Source organism: Ptychodera flava, chromosome 10 (genome assembly GCF_041260155.1).
Source record: "Ptychodera flava strain L36383 chromosome 10, AS_Pfla_20210202, whole genome shotgun sequence".
In the NCBI taxonomy this organism is placed as follows: Eukaryota; Metazoa; Hemichordata; class Enteropneusta; family Ptychoderidae; genus Ptychodera; species Ptychodera flava.
Genome location: NC_091937.1, coordinates 21057219 through 21077978, shown reverse-complemented (window position 1 = coordinate 21077978; position 20760 = coordinate 21057219). Strand labels below are relative to the sequence as shown.

General features: G+C 36.7%; 1 long non-coding RNA gene across 1 annotated transcript; it reads left to right on the top strand.

Moving 5' to 3' along the window:
* Positions 1-4288: 4288 nt before the first annotated feature.
* LOC139142246 (uncharacterized) lies at positions 4289-15463 on the top strand. The gene is made up of 5 exons (XR_011554331.1): positions 4289-4742; positions 6965-7080; positions 8109-8365; positions 10993-11135; positions 11746-15463. It is a non-coding gene; the product is annotated as an uncharacterized lncRNA (long non-coding RNA).
* Positions 15464-20760: the final 5297 nt, after the last annotated feature.

Sequence of the window (20760 nt, the reverse complement as noted above, 5' to 3'; positions counted from 1 at the left end):
CAAGGGCTATGAATTGGTGCCTGAAGCTTACCGTCAGAAATTTAGGGATTGTGAGAAGGCGAAGGATCAAACCTATGTTGAATTTGCTCGAACGAAAGAACAACTGTTTGATCGTTCGTGTTCTTCTGAAAAGGTCAGTCAGAATTATGAAAAATTACGACAGCTTGTTTTGATTGAGGAATTTAAAAGGCGCATCAGAAGTGACATCAAGACGTTTATCAATGAACAAAAGGCAGATACATTAGAGGTTGCTGCCCGTTTGGCCGATGATTATTCATTGACCCACAAATCTTCATTTCTCAGCAAACCATCCCAGTCCTTTTTATGTATTAAATTAAGTCATGTCGAAGATGTCTCAAACTCTTGCTTTCGTGAGAAGTCGCCCTTTGTCCTATAATGCATTTCAATATCCTGTAGTTTGCCCCTTTAGCACAAGACAGACGCTACTTACAGTAGCGAGAATACGGTTACATATTTTATACTCCTCGAAAACTATTAACCTTGTAAGCACGATGCCTTATGTAAAATATGCAATTTTATTGTTGACAATTACATTTTACTCGGCTTACTCAGTTAAGGTAGAATGGGCCTCAGAGCCAGATATTTAGATTCTGAAATTTTTCAACTTGATTCTTTTCTCATCTACCCCTTGTTGGATCTCACTTATAAGTTCCTAGAATGAGAATATATTTCACCGTCTTAGTTTTTCTAAGCCAGAATTTTATTTTTTACCAAAGATTTAACACCCTGATTGCGACCATGTTCAATTTCAAATATCGGTAAGTATCAGGTAATTGTGTCTGTACCACCAACATTTTACGATGACCCATGATTTTTATTATTGATTTAGTAAGAGTAAGGCAAAGAAAGTTTCAAAACTCATGTGCCTTAAATTAAATTGTCGTCAATAACATCATACACACACGCCGTATTGACAAGCTTAACACCAGGCATTGGCGAACGATTTTGAGAGTAGCAATAAAGAACTCCACTTAAAGATCAGAACAGAAATGCAACAAAAATCGGAAGTTACAGCTTATGGGGACGCACGGTCAGAGAGCGTTTACTGTTTGTGCACCTGTACTCTTGAATGATTTGCCAATTGAAATTAAGGCAGCTACTAGACTATTTACAGTTTTGTGCAATTTGAAAACTTTCCTTTTTACTAAATTTTATTTGCAGTTTTTAGACTTCTTCTTTTTGTAAATTTATCGTTTTAATCTAGTGATTTGTCTCTTTTCAGCTCCATGTATGGATTTCTTTTTCATACGCACTTTTTTCCGTTACGTACAATGTGCCGAGACTTGTGTGTAGTGCATTTTCAAACATATTTTAATAAAAATAATAATAACATAACTGTCGACTCGGACCCAATTGGCAAATCAATTCTGAGACACGAGATGTTGTGAATAATAGTCATCTTCAAATTGCCCCATTGATATTTGAATGTGAGTGGGTTGTGATTGATCATACAGCCGTAGACGTGATTGTATAGTAGGCACATGGTCAGGAGAAAATGTCATTGAAGAGATAAAAGTAGACGTGATTTTACAGATTATACATGAGATAATTGATCAGAACATCGTACCACTCGGGGCGATACGTGTAATTAATTGCGATAGGAAAAGTGCACGGATCTCATTTTTCAATCAAAGCGAGTTCAAAAATCATTGACAAAATCTATTATTGGATACGTCTTTAATCTTTCATATTGAATAGAGAATCTCTCAACATGATTTGCATTCGGAACTAAACAAACATCTTACAGCATTTAAGTTTCGTAGCTCAGAGGAAATTGATGGTACGACAATACGTGTTCTTTATTCAATATGATTGACTTCGAAACGAACACTACTGGAGAAGTGAATCAGATAACATGAGAGAAAATGCCGAGAGAGTTGACCGGTTGACCTCGCTGTTAATTTTATGCAGGAAATTACAATAACAATGCTTGATCGAATGACGCAGTGCCTTGAGGGTGGGATCACCAGTGGTATATGGGGAGGAGTACCTTCCCGATGGTGATAAGTGGTGCAGATTACCGTCGCCTAGGTGACTGGCGTATACGCGTGCCAAAAGACACCTATGGTTGATTTCCTGTTGACCAGTCGGATGGCAGAGTTGCAAATACCTGGACTGAACCATTTGGTTTTTTGTGGGTGTCGGTGGTACTTTGACAATATAAGTAAAATGCACATATATTGAGTTTATTGTCTTGTTTATGAGCGGCCAGTATTTCCAACAGCATAAATTATGTGCATTTGCCCTTGAAGGAATAAATAATTTTCGAATAAAACATCGCGAATGTAAATACATTCCTTAAGCTCGACGTACACTTAAGTGCCCCAAAGAACCATGAAATCGCCCGACTTTCGATTGAAGAGATGAGTTTTGCCAAACCGCGTATACAGAAAAAGTGGCAGATGACTTTATTTTTTGAATCATAGACAGTATAGCGAGATGTAAAAAATGTGAAACAGGCTCCCCACCTAACTATCCTAAATGTTTTTGTGTCGAGTTTGTGTTTGATTCGTTTCGAAAATGTGTTCCTACATTCTTATCCGATTGTTTGTGTTAATGAAATGTTTGTTTCGCTTTGGATATTTGTAGAGAAGTTTGGATTAGTGTGTACGGTAATGTTTTGTTTGTGTGGGGAAAGCTTATGGCGAGACGCAGCCGGACCTATGTTGTTACAAAAGTTGATAGAGTCGCCCTTTGACGCTTGCGTTTCGAAACCCGAGTGTGGTTTCTCATCAGTCGCAGTGTATTCTTTCCTTAGTTTGTGTTTGTGAAAATTTATTTTAATGCATTTTAGTGGTCTTGCTTTCCGATTAGCGAGGCAAGTATATTAATTTTGGTCACGTTGTGAGTCCGTTTGGTGGTTCGGTTTGTTTGTTCTATATTTCTTTACTTCGGTAAATTTTGTTTTGACTGGTGTGTCTTTTAGATTTTTGCGGAGGTTTGTGAATTTTTAGGCAATAAGTACCACTGCGGGGTACGGATTTTATGTTTATTGATCAAGATACTTACAAGTATCCTGGTTGATGTGCTTGTTCTCGTACATTTTAATTAATAGTTCATTTACTTTGTTTACTGTTTGTTCTGGCTTGTTGTGTATAATACTGAGTGTTACGTAATTGCCTTTCGCATTCGAGTACGTAATCGTTTGTGTTGACAATAACGAAAAACCGACCCTTGTCGAAGGGTTATTTTCCCAAAATTTGTCCAATGTTTGCAAGCTGGTTTATCGCGATTTTTTGGCACGCGACATGTTTTGTTTCCTTGTTTGAAAGGGTATCTCTAGAAGTGCGAGTTTAGCAGCTTCAGATACCTTTCAAGTTTTTGGGGTTTTTTTTGTTCGTGGAGTCCAATTTGACTTTTCTTTGAATTGGTGTTGCGATTGTTTGTGTCTCACGATGTAGCGTAGTCACATTATACGACTTTATTTGTTGAAATCCTGAGGTGGTTTTATTCTGTTTGGTTTTGTTGGTGTCCGAATGAATTTTAAGGCTTTTGCCTAGTACTATTTTTCGGAGTTTCATAGTTTGAGCGATGATAGGTTGTTGTTGAATTTCATGTTGTTGTCGGCTTTTCTTTGGAAATAGCTGATTTATTTCCACGGCCATGTTTTCTGTTACGTTACTGTGATTGTTTATTTTGTATTTAATGTTGTGTTTCAGTTGTTTGTTATGTGTACGATTTTTGTTATTTCTTTTAAGTGTTTGTGTGTTCTATGTCATCTTATCGTATTTTTTGGTAGTTCCCTTTTTGGAGTATTTGGTGGCCCTGAAAAGGGCCGCTTGGTATGGGTTTTTGTTAGCGCTTGGCGCGTTTGTTTTGGCGATAAGCCTAGCTTTTTATGCTTCTTTTCGCCGATTCGATGTGCTTGGTGAGTAGGTGTTTGCCGCCTTCTTGTCACTGTGTGTGCTTACATGGACAGTCTGCATAGCCCTTGAATGTGGTCTCGATTTTGATCAAACTTACAATTTAGGAGTATATATCAAAACTGATAAATGATTTATGTGATTACTGTAGCTATAGATAGGCTACATTCAGGACGGGCAGCGACGGGCAGTAATTAGTAGGCAAACAGGTGTTTTCACCGTGGGCAGAACTCGGTGCAATGATACTGAACATTAATAGTAAGCCTGTCACCTTGAAGGTAATGCTGTAGGTGAAACAAGGACACACGATGTACAAACAACACCACAAGTGAAACGTACACACAGAAATACACGCGTTCCTACGTTGTGCCCACCCGGGCCACGCGCATCTAATTCAAGAAAGGAGGTGGGAAGTTGTATGCAAATGAGAACAAGTGTCGCGAAGTGTAGCGAAGCTAAATTAACACTACACTTGAAAGCGTAATGTGTTAGGAGTGTTGGTTTATATTTTATAAAGCATTCTGTAAAATTTGTACATCGAGTTTCTTTGATGTATTGTCAAAATAAAGCCATGAATGGCGTACTTGATTGCTTGTCATGGAAGGATATGCCTGTGTAAAGCGGCCCTATTGTCACAAACGCCCGGTCACCCCCAGGCCTGGGTCACCCCGGTGACCGGAGGCTGTACGAGGAATCCCCAAGTCACTTCAATGCGCGGCCACGCGATCGCGTATGAGTTGTGTTTGTTACATCGTGGGGCGACTCAGCCGTACATCGTACTGCAGCCAAGTCTCACCATTGTAGGGGAGCAGCTGATGATCACGTATTTTCGTCGACTGGTGAAGTTCTCTCTTCCACGTAAGTATATCTACCTCCATGGTATCAGTATGCTGCCGCTTTAGCTCTGCGTAGCACTGCTGGTGTGGCAGTGTGTGTAACTGCACAGTGGCTCGAGGTCACGTTTTGCCGTGCGACCCAAATACCTCGAGCGCGAGCTACTGTACTGCAGCTTGTCTGTAACACAGACGTTCTGTTGAGTGGGTAGTTTGTAAAAGTGTAGTTTATGCTACGTTCGGACGTTCTGTTCTGTAGCCTTTTCTTCAAATGGTGATAAGGCTACGGAGGAGAACGTCGGAACGTAGCGGAAACTCCACTTTTACAAACTATCCACTCAACAGAACGTCTGTGGTCTGTAAGCCTAAACACGTACAGCATCATCATAGGGAAAATTGTGAGACTCGAGCGAGAAAATGACGCTTTCTCTCGCAATTAGTGAGAATCTGTTCTTATTCTCACCGCTGAATCTTAAAATAATGTTTTTCTACCGTTATTCTTTCTTGCATATACCCTTATTGTAAATTGTCGAATCCTTGGTATTCTATGCCATCTTCTGCAATCATATATGTATTTCTTACCCAGAATTACTAAAAAATTGCCAGTGAATGAATCATCTTTTGTTATAATTCCTACGATAACATTCTCTGGAAACAATGTTATTGAAAAATTACAATTTTTCAGCAAGAGCGGAATCAAATACCCGGTTTGGGTATGGAGCCGAGCAGAGCTGTGATGGGTACAAAAATCAGGGAAGGTGATTGCAATTGTGAAATTTACTGATACTTCATACGACTGGAGATTACCATGATTCATTATGATAATTGTACCGCTGCGATTCCCCAGGGAAGGCAAAAATATCCCCCATGTTTAGAAAGATTCACAGACTGTTTTAAAAATTCTGAAAGCATATTTATACTCACTATTCTTCTCTATTCCAACTTTAAATGAGTTGGAAAATTATGCTTGATTAAGATTAAGATTAGTCATGCATATTTATTACCTGATGTTATATAAGTTATTTATAGCTACTGAAACCCTGCAAGGTTCACAAGTCTGTAGGGAATGGCATTCACCCCATTATCTGAGCACCAGCCAACCACCTAGCCTGCCAGTCTGCGAAGTTCATTGCTTCAATGTATTCATTTTTGATATTTACATGCCCACAGACTTGGCGAAAGTCTAAAGAGTGCAAAAATGTTGTCAGTTTGTATTGGAAAAAAATTGTTCCTTGTTCCTTTGGCAGCCTTGTGTACATACATGAAAAGTGCATTTGCTGAAATTCCAAAATTTAATTTCTTGTACACAAATGGCCTTATCACACTTATTTTTAACCCTTAATAAATGAAATTAATAGAAAAATGGGAGAAGCCCTGACCATTATCATTAATTTATGGCCAAGGGTAAGAGGAAAGTCCAAAATTAACAAGGCTTGGCGAGCATGCTTATTTTGGCTTTCAGTCTTGCCAAAGCCTATAGATAAATATTAATGGTCAGAGCAGAGTCTGTTATTTCCATGATATTATCAACCTGCTGCGAGGGCACATAAACCCATGTATTCAGGCAACAATATCTTCATGGTTATAAATGCTGTATCACATTTAGTTACATGCGTATATATGCAGGACATTTTCAAACAATTTTACCACTATCGACCAGCATCGAAAGGATTTTAACAAAAGTCAAAATAGAAGTGTGCACATGTATATTTTACATCTATCATTAAGTGTCTACTTGGATGTTAAAAACGTTGAAGGGCTTCACTTGCCCGGGTAACCATTAAAACCGGTCAGTACATTATGTTCACCGACCCGCTAACTCCCCGGATGTTCCTTTTCAAATCAATTCACTGATTTGCACCCACATCAAGGCATGTAATAAGCATTGATGCACAGTCATGCCCACCCTAAAAATTTGGCAAATCTGGAGATTTTTTAAAAAGTGTATAATTTGGCCCACAAGCACTTCATTTTGTTTTTGTGATTGATTATGATCGTTGTACAATTGACTATTTACATTTTTGCTGAAAAGTTTCAATGTTAGCATTATTATTCATATTCACGGACATAAAAGCAAACCATGATTACTGTGTATTTGTGGCATGGTAATACATAATGAATGAGTATATGATTTTACTAATCTTTTGACACATATCCATGATTATAAAGTTGAGTATCCATTGTACAGACAGTGAGAAATAGGACTATCTCAAGATTCTAATTGTATTCATTGACATTTGTCTACAGCTGTTAGTATACCTCATGTAACCTGGTAGTAAAGCCTCAGAGGTATATGTATGTGGAACGTAGAAGGAACAAGAATCAAAAGATTGACAACTGATCTTTTACAAATCCTTCATCAGGTAAGATTTGTTTTAAATTTTTAGTCATTTTTTATTTTTAATTTCCTGCACATCTTGTTCATTATCAGTTAAGATTTTCGCATGCTCGGTTATATTTGGCGGAGTTGTAGTTCTTTCTTCAACATCAACTCCCTTGACGCTCTGTACATAACTTATATAATACATGTAAGTATTTTAGAATATGTGTCTGTACTGTAGTCTCCTTGGCAAAAAAATCAACAGGAAAAAATTGAGGCAAATGAAATTCATGAAGTTCCTTTGTTTCAAACATAGCATCCTAACAGCTGAAATAATTATGAAGAATTCTGCAAGCGTTTTAACCTTTAGCCTCTTTATCATCGAAGATTGTTTTTATATACTATATTTTATATGAATATTTTAATAATATGTATGATTGTCCCCAATCATGTTTCATGTTAATTTTGATGTTCCTCAGTAAACTACAAATACTAGAACTCGCACTGTTTTTTAGACTCACAGTATAAAACTCAATGGTTTTAGGTACTTGGCTCTTCAAAGATGTATGGCTACTTTGATGTGTGCATTTCCAACCCTGCATTGACAACACATTATCTTGTCAAAGTTTCAGATGCCTGGTCAGAATGTCATGCCTAAATTTGTACATATTTTTAATAGTTTCACATAGTTTGTGTGTGTTGTTTATTGTTTTATTGTACTTCATGCATTCATATTTTTATGTATATTTTATGGAGCCTGTTCCAGGTCTTCCCTTGAAATAAATGTATAAATGAATTTATTGCTACTTGCTTGAATGCACGTCTTGACCTACATTATAGTTTTCTTTAAAAGGTGCACAATCATCAGTGATTACAATGGGTTTGGTGCAAAGTTATACCAGTGATGAAAGGTTTAATTAAAATTACAGAAGTCATAAACAATCAAGTTTTCTTATCTTAATGAATATAAAAAGCCATGTTTTAGAATGAACTGATGTGTAAAGTAATTTCAGCAATGTGCAGGAGATAATATTTACATTACATCCTTGTTAATGTTTTCTTTTCACCCAGTCAGATTCGAGATCCCTTACTGAGGCAGTGCGTCCCATTGTCATTGGATACTGGTCTGACAACCTGGTGAAAACAACATGGTGAAAATACCATCCTCCATTGCAAAGCAAATACACAGTGTGTGGCTATGCAAACAGCCAACACTGAACAGAGATGGTGGTGTTGTCATCAATGCAGTGCAAAAACCCATGGAATTGAGGGAGTTTTTCATCAATATATTTACTTTCCTAAGGCAGTGGGTCCTTGCTGTGGCACAGGTTTGTACTTACATATATCCTGTTCAGTGTTTCCACGGGCTAAATTTACCACTAAGCCATTCTGGCTAATTGAGACCAACGTTGACTAGCTAGAACTATAGCCATCCAAATTACATATAATTTCATCTGTGATTTTGGCCAACTGACAGCTGTATACTCAGGTCCTATCAGTTGCTACAGTAACAATATGACATTAAACTGGTCCCATAATCATTTCCATTCAAAGTAATACATTACCAGGTCCATGGGACATTTGTGATTTTCAAATTTAAGTAGGACCATCCTGAACCACAGATAGCTAGTGGCAATGAAATAAACAACTATTTTTTATGGAACAAACTGCTTTCTTTATAGGATTCACAACAAATTTTATTTCCCGTGTGCTTCACACTTATGTGACTTGCACTTTTGTAAATGTATCAAGACGTATCATAAGTATTGCATTATTTACAGGTAACTTCAAGATGTTTCCTTTCTACCCTTTCCCTTCTGCCTCAGTCATCAAGTGCTTTCAGTTCTCCAATCACAGAGTCTAATTTTTAAACCAACTGTTCACTTTGAGAAGGTGTACTGCAGATAATCACATTTTGTACACTAGGTGTAAACAGTCGCCTCTTTCTATTGGTAGTCCAAACAATGAATGCTTTAATTTCAAATCAAACTGGGTGTATAGGAATAAATTGCGAGACTGGGAGAGAAAGTGACGCTTTCCTGCAATTTGTGAGAATCTCTTGTCAATTCTCACAGCTACCAGTGAGAATTCAAAAGTTCTCACCGATGAGTAGTGAGAAATGTACTCTTTGGTGAGATAATAGATTCTCACCAGTTAGAATGGAAATTCTCACTAAGCACTGTGAGAATGGTAATTTTTAAGCTGAGAATGAACCAGACTCACCATTCATTGGTGAGAATCAGACTTGTTCACTGGTGTGAAACAATGTGGTTAATTCTCGCAAGTGAACAATGAGTCTGGTTGATTCTCACCAGTGAATGATTAGTCTGGTTGATTCTCACTGTAAAAATTACCATTCTCACAGTGCTTAGAGAGAATTTCCATTCCCATCGGTGAGAATCTATTATCTCATCAAGAAGTGCATTTCTCAGTGCTCAATGGTGAGAATTAAACTATTCTCACCGATAGCAGTGAGAATGGCAATTAAGAGATTCTCACCAATTGTGAGAAAGCGTCACTCTCGTTCCAGTCTCACAATTTTTTTCCTATAATGGCCACTTGATGTCTTACAGAAAAAAAAAAACTGATTCGTCTCTTATTCAAACACTAGCCATGGAAATTCAGCAAACTATTCCTGGTACACTTTCATTTTTTGTAACTAGTCCTACCCTGCAACTCTGCGGACAACCTGTGCAATTATCGTTTTTGCTTACTTGTAATCGAACACGACTTAGCATGTCGCAGTGTGCTGCTTGTTGTTCAGCATGGTAAACATTCAACTGGACAATATCCTGGGCAATATCTTCATGCAAATATTATGACCTATGCCTATCCACAATACAGTGTTACTCAGTACTGGTACACATCATGACAGAAGGTGACCGCTGCCTATCCACAAATACATGTACACGGTATGGAAGATGACCCAGGCCTACATGCACACGATATGGAATATGTCCCAGGGCTATCCTCAATCCAAATGCATTCACATGGTATGGAAGATGGCACAGACATATCCAAAATACACATAATATATGCAACGGAAGATGACCTAGGCCAATCCACAATACGCATACATGCACACAGTATGTACATGTAAGCTGACTCAGGCCTATGTAGAATACATAATGGGAGATGACCAATGTCTATCATCAATACAAACAATCTGTACCTGTATTGTATTCAGGATAGGCCTGTATCATCTTCAATAATGTGTATCTGTATTTGTATTCAGGATAGGCCTGGGTCATCTTCAACAATTAATGTTTACCTGTATTTTATTGTATTGTATTCAGGATAGGCCTGGGTCATCTTCAACAATTAATGTTTACCTGTATTTTATTGTATTGTATTCAGGAAAGGCCTGGGTCATCTTCAATAAAAACACTGTACCTTTATTTGTAATTGTATTCAGGATAGGCCTGGGTCATCTTCAATAATGTGTATCTGTATTTGTATTCAGGATAGGCCTGGGTCATCTTCAACAATTAATGTTTACCTGTATTGTATTGTATTCAGGATAGGCCTGGGTCATCTTCAACAATTAATGTTTACCTGTATTGTATTGTATTGTATTCAGGAAAGGCCTGGGTCATCTTCAATAAAAACACTGTACCTTTATTTGTAATTGTATTCAGGATAGGCCTGGGTCATCTTCAATAATGTGTACCTGTATTTGTATTCTGGATTGCCCAGGATCATCTCCATAGCGTGTACATGTATTTGTTGATGGTTGACCGGGGTCACCTGCGATGCTGAGTAATTGTATTGTGGATAGACCTGGGTCATCTTATTTAGAATGTTTACATGTGTGTAATGCTTATCATCATTAGGGTAAGGACATTATGAGTGTTTGAAATTCATTAACATCCCATCATCAATGTATTTTAATCATTCAGGTTATCATTGTCATTTAAAGAGTTAGTAATCATGAGTCTATCTGTTTACAATTCAGGATCAGCAGTGAATGCTGCAATGTCAAGGATGAGAAATACCATTGCCTTGACAAAGAGCAGTAAAGAACAAAGTGGAGGGCTTTGAATAGGACTTTGCCATGACATTTACAATGAAAGATGAATGGAAATGATCAAACAACAGGTAAGTTTTTTCCTTTTCAGTCCTTACTCCCAAGTATATATACACAAGTGGTTGTTGCAAAGATGTGCTGGAACTGGTATCTTGTAACTTGCACAAAGTGTTTTATATTAGTTGTCTTTATATAGCTAGCATGTTTACGATTACAAGAATACTAATTAGAAACACAGGTTCACTGATACATTTCTGTATTTTAATTGTCTTTATATAGCTAGCATGTTTACGATTACAAGAATACTAATTAGAAACACAGGTTCACTGATACATTTCTGTATTTTAATTGACATTGCCAGCAGCAACTATGTAGGTGCATCAGCTTAACACTAATCCATCCAGATACTATACACAGCATACATGTTACAGCAATTCTCATTCTTAAACTGAGCAGGACATTGGTTGAGCAAGAAGAAAACGGTGTGGTTGAGATGTCTACGTTAGAGAAATATGTATATAGCGGAGAGAAAAATAAATTTATTTGTTTTTTTTTACACAAGAATTCTTTGATATTTAACACACAAATAAACTAACTTTTTGTGAAGAGAAATTATATGTTTTATGTTCCATGATTGGTCCATGATTGTCTTCCATGAGTTTATTATTATTACTATGTTAGGGAACAGGTGTGTATATCCATGCAGAAGAGGAAGCAAGATAAATCCAAAACCGACTTTAAGGCAGCATTTTACCACGCAAAGAAAGAAACCAGCTACCAGGGACAGTTTTCTCAAGATGAAGACAGTGGGATTGCACCTCCATTTGGTAGAGGATTTCCTATTAGTCAGTATGGTGGACAGACGTGAACCCTTACACTGCTCAGCACACAGATTGTATGTACATGTATGTTAGGATCAAAAACTCCTAAAGGCCACTACACCTACCACAGACAAACAGTGGGCAACTTAACAGATATAACCCGCAATACTAAGCATCATCATATTGCAGCTTGTACACTGAACTGTTTAAGGTAGTCCAGCTCAAAGAGAGGAAAAATTCAACTTTCAGAGCACTGAGAAAACACAATTATTATTTCATGCCTCCCCTCAGTATCATGGTGATCTCAGTAGTATAATAACAAACCTGTAGGTAATTGTCACTTGTGATGATTGTTTATAAACATTCCATTATCACTTTTTCTGCTCCAGAGGTGTACATGTCAATCAGGACCCAGATTTACATATACTGGTCAATAACATTGCAATGTGCACATGTATGATATATATAGGTACTTTGTTTCCCATTAAGCTTTCAGAAGAAGAACAAGAAACTAGAGTTGATATTAAAAAAATTGTGAAAAATTCATCAAAAGATACAGCTACACTGCAGCCCAAATTTCATTGGGAGCTGTCATTATTTACAGCCTGGGGGGGGGGGGGATGTTGGAGGAATTTTGTCGGAAACTCTAAAATTTCAAGTACCCCCCCCCCCCCAAACCATGATGAATTTGAGTAACCCCCTTTCTCTTACATGGAAATTTTGACTGACCCCCCCCCCCCCCACACTCACTTTTGAAAACTTAAATTTCAATACATGTATTTCTATAATTTACATAAATACAGCAATAGTAAAGACCATTCAAATCCTAGTGTACCCTGCTAGATAATCATTGGTTATCTCATGACGGTTGAAAAGGTGAAACCAACAAAATGAAATTCAAAGTCACAACAAAACATAGATGTCAAAGGTCACACTATAACCAGTATACAACTACATACAGTATTGTTTAATATGGATGGGTATCATAACAGGGTCCTCACTGGGATATCTGATAGGGTAGACTTTGAAAGTACTGATTGAAGAACATGCGGAAGGCTGATGGGGAAAGTGTCCGATGGGCTTGCTCCTCTCCCTTGCATGGAAAAATTTGTAGAAATTGATGTGTGCATTGGTGCAGTTTGGCGTAATCTCAGGGGTGTTTTCAATGTGTAATTTTACTGAGTAAAAATTTGTAGAAATTGATGTGTGAAGTGGTGCAATCTGAGAGGTACATGTTTCAATACATTTTGCACCTTCTTTCTCTCAACATTTTGAGTAACCCCCCCCCCTTATCAATATTTTGAGTGACCCCCTTCACATTCCTCTGATCCCCCCCCCCCCCCCCCCAGGCTGTAAACAATGATGGCTTCCAGGAGATATATCTTCAAGCTTGTGCGATATGGATTTCAGGCAATGTCAACTTGTGGACAGGGTACAGAGATTTATGTTGCAGATTATTGCAAATTGGACTAACTCGTGAATACAGTACATGAAGTCCCATTCCATTATCAAGAGCAAAAGCTCAAAACTACATCTGAAACTTGCTTTGGAGATCAAAACTATTGCTTGCAATAAGTAAAATTCATGTTATCAGAAAATCACAAGCACACCTTTAGCAGTCTGACAAGCTTATGAAAAATAGATATTTACAAGTATATATGTTATCAGTACTTGTTTACTTGTATTCAAGGAATATAACTTAAAAAGAACAGACATGGAATCAAATGATTAAATTCTATTTTAGCTCTGCAGTTAGTGTGAATGAGCTTATTTTTAGCTACTATAGTCTATAGAAGCTATTGGGATGGGTATCCGTCCGGCGTCTGTCTTTATGTATGTATGTCTAATTGTGAGGCGTCCGTCCTCTCAAATATCTTGAGAACCGCCATACTTACTGATTTGATATTTGTTGTGTAGATGATTTATATGATTTTGAGAAACCGATTTTTTCAATTTTTTGATCTTGTTGAAAATATCCAAATTAGTGCCAAAAAAGGCGTTTTTGGTAAAAAATCTTCTTCTTCATAACCGCTGGTCAGACAGCTTTATTATTTAATATACAGATCCCAAGGGATAGCCCAACTTAGATTTGTTCAAATTGTGATGATATGTGCAAATCTGTATTTTTAAGGAATTTTTTTGTCATTTTTGGTCAAAACTTTATTTCATCAAAACCGCTCATCTGACAGCTTTGATATTTGGTATACAGGTTCCTACAGATAACTTAATATGATATATTGAATATATGACGAAATCTGCAATTTTGTTTTTTGGTGCTATTTTTGCCATTTTTGGTCAAAAATGTGTTTCTCAAAAAGTACTTGTCTGATGCTTTGATATTAGGTATACAGGTTCCTAGGGGTTGTCTTAGTGTGATATATTGAAATTTGATGAATCTTCAATTTTCGTATTTTTTGGTCAATTTTTGCCATTTTTGTTCAAAATATTTGTGTTTCAAAAGTTACTCATCTGATAGCTTTGATATTTGGCAGACATGTTCTTAGGGATGATCTTAATGTGACATTGTGAATTTTTACAGCTGTCCTGAAATGAGCTAGCAAAGATTTCCACCCTCTTCATCAATAAGTGTCAGAAATAGTCTCTACACTCTACATAACACAGTACTAGTTGAGCTCTATCCGCTGCCATTCACTTGCTTACAAATGAGAACTTTTAATGCTACCAATATGTCACAAACCATTAAAAGACAGTTTCCATGTTGTTTAGAAATGAATGTATTCATGACATCAATTGTCAATTGGAAAAAGCCCTCCACTACATTTCTTCCTCAGTGACTTTGCTGTGCTTCACTCACTCAGTGACACCCCCCCCCCCCCCCCCCATTTAACCATCATAGATCACAGTGTCCCACCTTTCCAAATCCTTGGAAAACACTCACTGAAACCGACAGGTACTATACCAACAAATTTGTCACACATAGTTATTCTCTGGACTCCACAGCATGGCTCTGTCAGTCACTAGGTCACTTTACAACCAACTTTACAACATAACAACCAATACTTTGAATAGGTCTAGTGGACCCCAGTTCAGTTGGTTAAAAGCAACATATTTGAGAATAGAAAACTTTGTGAACCTGTTTTATGCAGCTATAGGTATGATGCATCATTTTCCTCAGAATATTTCAGATTATGTACAATGGTCAGTCTTAGGCTTTATGTTCCCATTGGTATGCCTGTAAAAATATGCAGCCAAGTATTAAAGCTGTGTATTGTGAAATTCTCTTGTTACACAGTAAAGACTTTTATCACAATACTGCATGCTGATTTACATGGATAATGATCTCATCCCCAATTGGCAGGATTGACATTGTATCAGCTGTACACTGATGTACATGTATACTTGAAACTTCCTCATGTATGTAAGATTTAATTGATTCCTCCAGTAGTTCAAATTACATTGCATTTGTAACCTTTGTAATTAAGGAAAATATATGTTAGTTTTTTCCAAGGCCTGCATATGTAAGAACACTTGGTTGATTGTGTATCACTCTTTTACAATGTAATACAGATATTTTAATGGTAAATAAAACCTCCTAACAAGCTTTTATACAGCATAAATGTATTTCTGTCTCTGTCATATCGTAGGATGATCTACCGGGTATGTGTTAATTTCTCTAGTGTTTTTTAAATGTATTGTCATGTATTATTCAAATAGATGTAAGCCATCTTGAATATCACATTCATACACTGTGCCAAATGGCAAGTTGATCAATCTTGAATCCCACCAATTTCAATGTGTCAGAGATATTATGCATATTTTATCATAGAAAGCATTAATGTTTTCAAGAAAAATTTAAGTAAACGTTTACGTGTCATGAAAATGTATATTCTCCAAAAAAAATATCAGTTATCTTTCTATGTACAGTAAAAATACATTTTCTATATGATATTTTTTCAAAGAAATATCACATATTAGAGGTCTTGTTGCATTGTGTACACACATTTAGTCCCCACGGAGGTAAGTTCAGTGAGGGACTTACGGTTGCATGAGTCTGTGCATTTGTGCATGCAGGTATCTCAGACATGCCTGAGCCAATTCTTTTCATACTTGGTACAAGGACATAAAACTATGAAATACATATGCAAAACCATTGTTTTTGGCGTGGCGTGAATAATTAGTACTAAATTGCATGATTAGTGAATTTGAAAAAGCTAGGTTTCTAGAAAGATGGTGATGAAATTTAGTACTGGTGTTGGTCACACAACTCTGATAACAGACAAAGATTTACATCAGTATTTTGTCAATTTATTGCAAATTTGCATATTTAATGAATATTTATGATAAGTGTAATGTAAGGAATCCTGCATCAAATTTGACTAATGTGGTACAGATGTTGATCTCCCAGGACCACCATAGTGTGCAATGGCATTTAGCAGTGTTAAGTCAATTAATTGCTAATTTGCATATTTGATGAATTTTCATAATTAAGATGTGTATAGAAATTCTGCAAAGTTTACAAAATCTAGTCCTGTAATAGTGTGCAAAGACATTTATCAGTATCATGATAATTAAGGTCTAATTTGCATATTTAATGAAATTTACTTATAAGCGTAATACGTTAAGAAATACTGCATCAAATTGATAACACGTCACAGCACAGTTCCTAAAAAATGATGTACAGATGTAGATCTTTCAGTGTGGAATTTCACTTGTTGAATTTTTCAATGGAAACAGGCAAATTTATTGCAATTTCTCTAAGATTTTCAGAAAGCCATGGTTTTCAGGAAACAGAAACATTTTTACCTCACATTTGGTATATGTACAAAATCAGTGAGAGGCTATCTTATAAGATGAATCAGTTCATTTGCATATCTGTGTATGTAAGTATGTATGTATGTCTGTATGTGTGTTTGGGTGCGTGCGTGTGTGTGTGCGTGTGTGTGTGTATGTATGTCAATTAAGATTAGAAACTCCTAAACCGCAGCACCTACCATCTTAGCATTTCAAGTACAGGTGCACCCAGGGGTGTAGTTGAGAATATGTTCAAATGTCAGTGCCAAAAATATGCAAATTAGGGGAATAAAGGAAAAATGTGGCAGCTTGCTAAAACTCTGTAACCTTAGGTCATATTGGGTTGAAACGTGGTGTACGCAGGTTCCTTTAGGTATACTAAGTAAGTTACAGAGTAAGGAGTGTACAAATTGAGGTGAAATATGTATGTTTGCATTTTTGGGGTTATTAGTCCCCACGGACGAAGTCCGGGGGACTTTTAGATTGGGTCATGTCTGTCCGTCAGTCTGTCAGTGCGTACGTCTGTGCGTCCGTCTGTTAACGCAGATATCTCAGACATGCCCTGGTCAATTTCTTTCAAACTTTGCACAAGGACAGTACCCTACCCCATACAGATGCACGTCGATTTGTTTCACAATGCGATCAAATTTGGCCGTGTTAGAGGACTTTTTGTTTAAACTCCATTTCTCATCGTATTCATATTGCAAAAAGGATGGAGTGACACAGTTTTTAGTCCCCCTGGATGAAGTCAAGGGGGCTTATAGATTGGGTCATGTCAGTCCGTTCCTCCATCTGTTCGTCCATCCGTTCACGCAGTTATCTCGGATATTTTGACAAAATGTCACGTGACCTCAGTGACCTTTGACCTGAAATATACATATTTGTCCATAACGTAGTAACCACAAGTGCTACACCCTTCATATATGGTGTGATGGGACACCTTATGACGCCACCTATTGTACCTCATTAATTATGTGCATATCTAATTTTGAGCGAGCCAATAGAGCTGGATGTCTGATTTTTGGTATAAAGGGATAACTTAGCAATACAATTTTTTTTGATAAAATGTCATGTGACCTCAATGACCTTTGACCTGAAATATACATATTTGTCCATAACTCAGTAACCACACGTGGTACACCCTTCATATTTGGTATGATGGGAGACCTTATGACGGCACATACTGTACCTCATTAATTATGCACATATCTAATTCTGGGCAAGCGAATAGAGCTAGAGGTCTGATTTTTGGCATGTAGGGATTAATTAGCAATACAATTTTTTTTGAAAATGTCACGTGACCTCGATGACCTTTGACCTTGATTACATATTTATATATATATATATATATATATATATATATATATATATATATATATATATATATATATATATATATATATATACAAGTTCTATACCCTCCAATTTTGATAGGATGTTAGACCTTCAGATGTCACATCTTGTACCTCATTTATTATGCACATATGCCATTCTTGGCTGGCCAATACAGCTAGAGGTCTGATCTTTTTTCCCGATTTAGAACCACAACTTAGACATGCCTCATGTGTTTCAAATTGGGAACAACGACATAGACCTATGTGCCCATAGATCTCAACATATACACTCCAGTGATACTTCTTAATGACCACATTTCCCTGCCCCATCAAGACTAATACTCCTATTACAAGTGGGGACTATGTCATTGTCAATGACTTGCTTTTTTTCAGTGTTTAGTCAAAAAAATTTCCCTGAGACGGCTTGTCCGATTGCTTTGAAAGTTGGTATCCATGTTCCATTGGATGACTATAGTCAAGTTTATCCAAATTGTAGTGAAATTCTCTTGTTGGTAATATTTGGGCATTTTCTCAAAATTTTTGGTCAAAAAACTACTCATATGATAGCTTTGATATTTGGTATAATGGTTCATAAGCTTAATCGAAATGTGATGTATTGAAAGTCTGATGATATCCACAATTTTGTATTTTTGGGAAAATTTTTGTCATTTTTGGTTTAAATAATTGTTTCTCAAAAAGTACTCGTCTGATAACTTTGATATTCAGTAGACATATTCCCATGGATGATCTTGGATTGGTATGATTGCGATTATTTTAATATGTCAAAATTATGATGACATATGTAATCAAGTATTTTTGCAGCTATTTTTGCCATTTTTGGTCAGGCTAGCCTGGCATGGTTGTCAAAGATGTCCTCTTCATCAACACATATGTCACAAAAAGTTCTCTATATAACATAAGAGGCTCTAGCTTCAGAGAAATATCTTCAATTTTGTGTTTTTGTGAAGTTTTTTCGGAATTTTTGACGGGAAAAAATACAGAAATAGTTCCTTGTATTGATTGGAAATTAGGTTTGTAAATCCCTACAAATGTTGTCATACATACATTGCATGTTAGAATGAGATAAACAATTCTGATATTTTTATTATTTTTCTTTGTCGATCTTGGTAAAAATATCCCTACACAGGGAAAGACATTTATTTTTCTATCCACTTGCCCTGGGCAAGTGGGGGTTCAGTTCACTTGCCCGAATTGGAAAACCATTTGCCCAGTATAATTACGTGTTTGAAAAAAGCTAAAACATTGGCTTTTCATTTCACGCACTTTACTTTGAAAATTTCATGTTATCATAAGAAAATGTCAGACATTCTCATAGGGTTCTCCTCACACTTCTAAGAGTGCTGGATGGCTCATTTATATTAAATTAATTATTAAAGCCCCACTAGCTGTATCATTTAGCATTCTTTATGTGATTTTACTTCTGAACTAAAACAAGTTTTTGGGAATGTGCTCTTTGAGGGGTTGGAATACAAGTATTGTTAACTGCCCAGTGAGACTGCATGTGCAATTTTGAACAAGAAAAATAATGAATGTTTGCCCAAACGTAAAATGGCACCCATGCAAATATAGCAAAAACAGTGTACACCGTGCATATATGCATTTGAATATTCACGGAAACAACAGAGTAGTCCAATGTAATGCATAGTGTTGAATGTTTTCAACGGGACAAAAATGCTTTGTTTTCTTTGTAGTATGGTGGGAAATCAAAATAATGGTTAAAATGTAAATTTACTTGTCCAATTTTTCACTAAAGAATGTTTTGTAAAGCTAGCTGTAAAAGTCTATATCCTGTAAATGGGTTAAACCAGAGAAAATTGGAAGCCTTTTTTAGGTAAAAAATTTCAAGATTTACAGCTAGTGGGGCGTTCATATTCATAGAAAAAAATTCTAACAGTTCATATGTTTGTATGTTTACTTTCTTGGGGCTTAATGTACAAATACTAACAGCCATTTTATTGTACCTTCAAGGTATTTTTGCAGTTAAAAGTTTTAACTTATCTATACAGAAAGAAAAAAATCTGTAGCTATAAAGGAATGTTTTGAAGCTTCTGAAAAATAATGTACTTCTTTGTCATGTTTTTACTGCACTTATATCATACACCAGCCCTATGAAGTTTGGATTACATGAGAGAAAATGCCAAGAGAGTTTGACCGGTTGACCTCGCTGTTAATTTTATGCAGGAAATTACAATAACAATGCTTGGTCGAATGACGCAGTGCCTTGAGGGTGGGATCACCAGTGGTATATGGGGAGGAGTACCTTCCCGATGGTGATAAGTGGTGCAGATTACCGTCGCCTAGGTGACTGGCGTATACGCGTGCCAAAAGACACCTATGGTTGATTTCCTGTTGACCAGTCGGATGGCAGAGTTGCAAATACCTGGACTGAACCATTTGGTTTTTTGTGGGTGTCGGTGGTACTTTGACAATATAAGTAAAGATGCACATATATTGAGTTTATTGTCTTGTTTGTGAGCGGCCAGTATTTCCAACAGCATAAATTATGTGCATTTGCCCTTGAAGGAATAAATAATTTTCGAATAAAACATCGCGAATGTAACTACATTCCTTAAGCTCGACGTACACTTAAGTGCCCCAAAGAACCATGAAATCGCCCGACTTTCGATTGAAGAGATGAGTTTTGCCAAACCGCGTATACAGAAAAAGTGGCAGATGACTTTATTTTTAGAATCATAGACAGTATAGCGAGATGTAAAAAATGTGAAACAGGCTCCCCACCTAACTATCCTAAATGTTTTTGTGTCGAG